The 7,256-nt window shown below is 37.8% G+C and overlaps 1 long non-coding RNA gene and 1 pseudogene across 1 annotated transcript; both read left to right on the top strand.

The window, feature by feature from the left end:
* The first annotated feature begins 212 nt into the window (after positions 1-212).
* LOC104108060 (thaumatin-like protein) lies at positions 213-945 on the top strand (annotated as a pseudogene).
* A 2,257-nt stretch (positions 946-3,202) lies between these two features.
* On the top strand, positions 3,203-5,732 carry LOC138903690 (uncharacterized). The gene is made up of 2 exons (XR_011413033.1): positions 3,203-3,765; positions 5,144-5,732. It is a non-coding gene; the product is annotated as an uncharacterized lncRNA (long non-coding RNA).
* The last annotated feature ends 1,524 nt before the right edge of the window (positions 5,733-7,256 follow it).

The following is a 7,256-nucleotide window of genomic DNA, read 5'->3' as shown; positions in this document are numbered from 1 at the left end:
TTAAAAAAAAATAGCTAAATTTCAATTACGTTGAAACTATAATTATTTTTCAATTAACAGTTCTCTATTTCTGATTTTTTCCCTCCGTCCTTAAGGTAATTAAAATTTTCCGGGTACTGAAGTCAAAAAGTCTAGTCTTCCTCTCTATGAGAAGTTTAGCACCATTTGTTGACCAATAAGCTCCATTGACTATTCGTCCTTAGCTAGACCTCCATTAAAAATCCCTCTCCATCATTGTTTTTTGTCACCCTCCCAAAAGTAAAGATGATCGGCTTCTTCACATTCCTCTCTGTTGTGGCTTATCAGCTTTTCTCAACACAAGCAGTTACAACAATCGACATCCGAAACAATTGCCCTTTTACCGTATGGGCAGCAGCAATTCCTGGTGGCGGCCGACGTCTCGACTACGGTGGAAAATGGAGACTCCAACCTTCAAACGGTTCCAATGGAAAACGTATCTGGGGCCGAACCAATTGCAATTTTGACGCATCTGGCCGTGGTCAATGTCAAACCGGCGATTGCAATGGAGTCCTCGAATGTCAAGCTTTTGGCACAACCCCAAACACTTTGGCTGAATACAGCCTAAACCAATTTAACAATCTTGATTTCTTCGACATATCTCTTGTAGACGGTTTCAATGTCCCAATGGAATTTAGTCCAACATCTGGTAATTGTTCTGTTAGGATCAGCTGCACTGCCGACATCATAGGACAGTGTCCGAATGAACTAAGGATTCCTGGAGGCTGTAATAATCCTTGTACTGTTTTCAATACTAACGAATATTGCTGTACAAATGGGCCTGAATCATGTGGGCCTACTGACTTGTCGAGGTTTTTTAAGGAAAGATGCTCTGATGCTTATAGTTATCCACAGGATGATCCAACCAGTTTGTTTACATGTCCTTCTGGTACAAATTACAGGGTTGTCTTCTGCCCTTGAAATTGAAGGCTGCAAAATTATAACTAGGGAAAAGGCTCAAAATTACCTTTGTGGTCTTCGAAATGGCTTATCTGTACCCTCTGTTTGAAAATGAGATCACGTGTAATCTTGCCATTAAACAAGTGGTCCACCGATACCTTTCTCGACTAACGGCTCCGTTTTGGGCCCTTTGTTTTTCCTCGAAAAATCCACATCACGACACGTGTCCTCCAAAACTATCCTCAATTTTTTTTTACATGCCCCCTCACTTATTTTACCTACCTTTCCCACCCCCTTTACCCCATCCGCATCAGACCCCCAACAATACTTCACCACAAAAATTACCATTCATTAGTCTTACATTTTTGTCGAAGCAGAGTTACTTTCAATGGCGGAGCCATTGAACCAAGAGGTGTCAAGCGATACCTCTTCGCTGGAAAATTACACTATATTGCTTGATAGTTTTTTTTTTATGTATACTTACTATACGTTGACTCCCTTTGATTTTTCGATATATCTAATTATTTATATTTTGACACTCCTTGATAAAAATTCGAGCTCCGGTACTAGTTACTTTATCTTGATAATTAATGAGACCTAAATATTTGTAAGTGAAATTGCATGTAATATAATTCAACGGGGCATAATGGACGTAAATGAGGGTTTGGGCAGAGAGGGTGACCGTCGGTGGTGTTGGATTTAGCTTTTATAATCAAAGCGTACTATCACACCATTCCTCGCATTTCGAAGAACGTAAGATTGAGAACAACGCAATCATTATTTACATGTCGATCAGATATTTTTTTATTGGGTTAAATTTTATACTACGTATTACTTTTTAACTTTTTAAATTCTTCGATTACTAATGAATTTAAACATGGTAATAAATTTTAACAACGCAATCATCATCTACGTATTACTAATGAATGATAATTTTTGTGGTGAAGTATTGTTTGGGGTCTGATGCAGATGGACTAAAGGGGGTGAGAAAGGTGGGTAAAATAAGTGAGGGGGCATGTAAAAAACATTGAAGGTGGTTTTGGAGAACACATGTCGTGATGTGGAATTTTCAAGAAAAAACAAAGGGCCCAAAACGGAGCCGTTAGTTGAGAAGGGTATCAGTGGACCACTTATTTAACGGCAAGATTACACGTGACCTTATTTTTAAACGGAGAGTATAGATAAGCCATTTCGAAGACCTCGAGGGCAATTTTGAGCCTTTTCCCTTATAACTATGTAATTTGTAGTTTGAAATATATAAGAGCTACACAAGTAGTACTAAGCTCAATTGAATAAAAAGAAAGTGACAAAGAGGAGAGGGCTGTGGGCAGAGGCGTATCCATGTTCACGGGATCTAAGGGTGGCATGTGGGCCGGTCCCGGACCTAAGTGGGCCAGTTCAAACGATCCCGGTCCCGATCTTGGTGGTCTTTTTGTAGGAACCGACCCGAAACCCGGCCCACGAACTAATGATCCCAGGCTAAACGGTTCGGCCCACGGGCTAAGTGGGCCTAAGTGGCCCAATGGATACTTTTATTTTTTTGAAATTTTATAGAAATTCGAGAAAAAAAGATGTTAATAAAAATATCTAAGGCAATTTCTTGTAAATTTTATTATAGAATTGTGACCTAAATTTTTTAATTCAAATTTAAAGACAAAAATATTGTAAAGAGATATTCAAAACAATGCATTATAATTCTATTATATCATTAAAACAAATATAACAATATCTTTCTTAGTCTTCCTCCCCCTATGGAATGAGCACAACAAGGTGCTAATATTACCATTGAGAAGAAAAAGAAGCTAATCAAGATGTGCCAAAATATAAGTTACATAATACATACTAATTTTTGTTCATACAAGTTACATGATATCTCTTACAAACTTCATAAATTCATTAAGGTCCGGAGGAATTTCCGTTGGTGGTGGCGGAAACTTGGTCATCACCGCTTCCGGGCGAAGCAGAATTCTCCGCAAGTTCAGCTAGTATTTCTTCGTAAGCTTCGTCTACCTCTGGTTGTGATTCAACAAGTCCAAAATTTCTTCTTTCCAAACGGATCCAATCTCTGAAAAGTACTGATTTTTCCAAGCTTTCCCTCATAAACGCTCTATAATCACCGAGTTGAAGTCTTGCTTGACTGAAACCGCTCTCCGATACCGCTGTTAAATCTTGAATATTTCATCCTTGTATTTCTCTTTATTTGTCTTAAAAAGAAAAGAATTAGAAAATGAAACGAAAAAACAAGAGCCAATTAGAAATGACCAAGTTGGAAAAACAGAGACACATTGTTTGCAAAATAGACCTGGGCAAAGGCCGAGAGAGAGAGCATCCATAGCTTGGATCTCTTCCTAAAATAGAAGCTTCACCAACGACCTCCACTGGTAGCTCCTCCCTAAACAGCCACCAAACATCACCTTCAACAAAAACCCAGCCATAAACACCCAAAAACCAGCAGCTGTTGAGCCCCTAAAACCACCACCAAACAGTCCTCGCAACTCAGCAAAATCAGCCCCGAAAACCATCCGCAAACCAGCTAAAACGTATAGCAGCAACATCTGCGAGAAACCAGCTGAAAATTCCATGAAAACCTAGCTGAAAACCAGCCAAAACTGACCTCAGAACTGCTGCAGAACGACCCTTTAAACCACCTAAAACTGTCTCTGTCTTCACCGTAAAACACCCATCCATTCCGGCGAAAACCAGTTGAGTAACCAAACTCTGTCGAAGATCAGGCGAGGCTTCTATCTCGAGGTTCCGGTGCGTAGCTTTGGCTTTCAGTCCGACGATCGTTGCTCAGTTTGGCATGATTGAGTTGTAAATTTTCAGTTTTGGTTCATCACTATAAAGGTCCATCTCTAACTTTTTTTTAAAATTAATATTGGTTGTTATCCTTTTGAGTTTGAATAAATATTGCGCACATTATGGATATTGTTTAATCTTTGAGTTTTAGCTTTGTGTTTATATTACTACTATCTCGACTTGGCATGTTAAATGGAAGCTTTGTTTGAAGGTTTTTCTATTAAACTACAAAGGCAGTAGCTAGAATCCGGTTCTCTTTTGTGATCGCCTCTTTGATATCTTGGATTAGCATGTTGAAGTATTAATTTTAAAGTTGGGACCGTAGTTTGCTCTTAAAAATTCTCTGTCATTTTCTTCAATTACAAAAGAATTCCTATGTCTGTTCAATATTTTGTTCAAGTTTTATGCTAGTTTCCCGTTTCATTGCTTAGTTGTAGCACTATGGATGGGTTGTTGGGCCAAGGTTAATACATGACCAGTTGGGCCTAACTAAGGGTGTCATGTGGGTCGGTTAGGATCGGGACCGACCCAGGACCGCAAGCCCACATGGGCGGTGGGCCTAAACAGTCCTAACCGGATAGGACGGGGATCGTGGGGAGGTGGGCCGGGTAGTGGGCTGGTCTCATAGGCGAGGCCCGCGAGACCGGGATCGTTTGGGATCGGGACCGGCTGAAAAGTGGGCCGGTTCAAGCGGTCCTATCCGGGCCCAACGGATATTTTTTTAAACAAAAAATGACCGTTTGGCCATTTAAAATCTAGCCGTTTGGTCTGCCAAAATAGCCATTTAACCCCCCAAATTTTATTTTAACCCCAAACTTTTTATAATTATATTTTTTCCCTATTTTCAACTATAAATACCCCCTCATTCTTTCATTTTTCTCACAAAATCATCAATCTCTCTCTAATATTCTTCTATAATTGATTACTTAATTGTTACAATTTGTGCAAAATTGTGAAGTTGATGAATTGAAGTCTTCAAGTCTTCAACGATAATTATTTTTCAACAAGTTGTTCGTCAATTTGGTAAACTCGTTCCAACTCTTAAGTTTTAATATTATAGTTTGTTTGTTTTATTTACTTTGCTTGATTAATTAAGATGACCTATTCCTTAAAAAAATGTTTAGTAAAAATAAGGAAAAATTCAAGAGTGGTGAATCTAGTGGCCAGTTAAAATGAGGGGTTGTCTAAACTTTCGGACGCAATAGCCTCAATTAAAATAAATGTTTAAACTATTTATAATACTTATCACGTTGCATTAGATCATGCTAGACCAAATGTTCCTACTCCTTTTTCTTCTAGTTCTCAATCATCTAAAAGAATTGCGGGAGTAAGAGCACTTAGTGCTTGGGCAGGGTTCAGGGGTTCTCAAGGTTCTAGTACTAGTGATTTTTCACAACTAAATGAGCTTGAAGTTTATTTGTCACAGGGAATTGAGGAAGTGAATCCCGACTACTCCTTTAATATTTTGGAATGGTGGAAGGACAAAAAAAATACTTTCTGATTCTTTCAAGGATGGCCCGAGACATTTTAACTATTCAAGCTTCAACAGTGGTATCAGAGAGCGCTTGCAGTCAAGCAAGACTTCAACTCGGTGATTATAGAGCGTCTATGAGGGAGAGCTTGGAGAAATCAGTACTTTTCAGAGATTGAATCCGTTCGGAAAGAAGAAATTTTGGACTTGCTGAATCACAACCAGAGGTAGACGAAGCTTACGAAGAAATGCTAGCTGAACTTGCGGAGGATGATGCTTCGCCTGAAAACGGTGATGACCAAGCTTCATTTTCGCCACCACCAACGAAAATTCCTCCGGACCTTGAAGGATTTATGAAATTTGTAAGAGATACCATGTAAATTAATATGTAACTTGTATTTTGGCACATTTTGATTAGTATCTTTTTCTTTTCAATGGTGGTATTAGCACCTTGTCGTGCTCATTCTATAGGGAGAGGAAGACTAAGAAAGATATTGCCATAATTTTTTAATGCTATAATAAAAATATAACGCATTGCTTTGAATATCTTTTTAAAATATTTTTGTCTTTCTATATATCTTAAGCTATACTATATATACATCTTAAGCTATATATATATATATATATATATATATATATATATATATATATATATTATATAATGCATTGCTTTGAATATCTCTTTATAATATTTTTATCTTTAAATTTAAATTAAAAAATTTAGGTGACAATTCTATAATATAATTTACTAGGAATTGCATTAGATATTTTTATTACCATTATTTTTCTCTAACTTGTATAAAAAAAATTTTAAAAATAGAAACTATCTGTTGGGTCCACTTGGGTCCGGGACCGGCCCACTTAACACGGGACCGTTAGTTCGTGATTCTGATCCCGGACCGGTTCTAACAAGAAGCCCGCGAGCTCGGGATCTCTTAGGACAGGCCAGCCTAGGACCGGCCCACTTAAAACCGGGCCCGCGAAGCCCACTTAGGACCGGGCCCGCCCCACATGCGCTTATGTAAACGGTAGAATAGTTTGAACATTTTCAAGTTGTAAATATTTTCTAATGAATAAACCCATCATTTTCCACAAATAATTCCATAATCAATGACCTCACGACAACTCCCAAAGTAGCTTAAAATAATATATGAATATCGTAGCTTACTTTAGGTGCGATTAATAAATCATTGTGACTATGGGTATGGTTCTCGTGGCATAGTCATGATACATAATCTCAATTCGAGTGTGCGTTTCACGTGACTCGACCATAACTTCAAATAATAATTAAAATTAACATGTTGCAGATTGCGGGTATGTTTCACGTGACGCGATTCGCAATATGTACAAAAACAAACGAGTGCCGATATCGTGACTTGTTCAAATAAATTTTATAAATACTAAAAGCGGTTAAATAATTAATTAAAAGCGGTTAGAAAATTAAAAAAAATGCAATAGGTTTTATGTATTAAATCAGATAATTAGGCCAATTATTAATAGTTGAGCGACCGTACTAAAATCATGGAATTCGGGAGTGTCTCAAACTTCTCCCGGGTTAACAGAATTCCTTATCTAGTCTTCTATGTTCGCGCATAAAAAATAGAGTCAATTTCCTCGATTTGGGATTTAAAATGAACCGGTGACTTGGGACACCACAAAATTATTTCAAGTGATAACTCTGCTTAAATAAATAATCTCATTTCAAATAATGCCACTTCAATTTGAAAAATTCATATTCCTTCGGAAAAAAGGAGGTGTGACAGAGACTACATTTAAACCCGTCAAATATAAATTATAGATCCACCTCTTTATAATAGTGCACCTATCCACTTGAAATCTCGAATCCGCCTCTAGCTGTGGGTCACATTCTCTTGTTCGTTGTTGTCATTGTTGTTGCATACTGGTTTTAAGAAAGGGAAAAAGGCTGGATTTGTCCCTGTACTTTCGGATTTAGTTTATATCCCTGTTTCACTTTTCGCCCAAATCCATCCCTACCGTTAACAAAGTAAGCGAAACGGAGGATCTGCTAACGGTAGAGACGAATTTGGATAAAAAGTGAAACATAGGA

This window comes from Nicotiana tomentosiformis, chromosome 12 (genome assembly GCF_000390325.3).
Source record: "Nicotiana tomentosiformis chromosome 12, ASM39032v3, whole genome shotgun sequence".
NCBI classification, from domain to species: domain Eukaryota; kingdom Viridiplantae; phylum Streptophyta; class Magnoliopsida; order Solanales; family Solanaceae; genus Nicotiana; species Nicotiana tomentosiformis.
Note: the sequence above shows the minus strand (reverse complement) of the source record. Positions and strands in the feature narration are given on the sequence as shown.